Here is a 554-nt window from a genome sequence, read left to right as displayed (position 1 = left end):
CCCAGACAAATTACCTTCCTCGCCCCGCGCACTCCAGCGCCTTGGCCCGCACCCCTTCCTCCCACACCGCCTCCTCGCCAAACGCCCGCGGCTCGATGTGTGGACTACCATGCGGGTTGCTTAGCTGCGAGGTCAGGATTAGGTTCATTCCGTGTGATAGGGGCACGTCCTGAGTGCGTTAATGGCGGTGGACAGCTGCGACAGACGGGCGACGAAGCTTTGCGAGAAGAAATTTCGTTCGCGTGTCAGATTTGTAAGCGTGTTTGACGTTGTTTTTTTTTGTCTGGTTTGCGTGTGGATTGTATGGTAGTTTTTTTCTCTCTCTCTGCCCATACCGCTAATTTTTTTTTCCAAATTACCGGCTGTTTTGTAATTATTCAGGAATAAAATCTTTATATCTTGCTGTCGTTTTATGGTTGACGTAACAGTCTGACGCCAGGCATCATTATTTCGTTATGAAGGCAGCGGCGAGGTCAGGTATTGCTATTGTGATATTTCTACAGGCTTATAACACTAAGTTTTTTTTATATATATATCAGTTCTAACTTTTACCC

The sequence above is a fragment of the Penaeus monodon genome, chromosome 29, assembly GCF_015228065.2.
Source record: "Penaeus monodon isolate SGIC_2016 chromosome 29, NSTDA_Pmon_1, whole genome shotgun sequence".
Lineage (NCBI taxonomy): Eukaryota > Metazoa > Arthropoda > Malacostraca > Decapoda > Penaeidae > Penaeus > Penaeus monodon.
The sequence above is the reverse complement of the archived record's forward strand: the minus strand, read 5'-3'. Positions refer to the sequence as shown.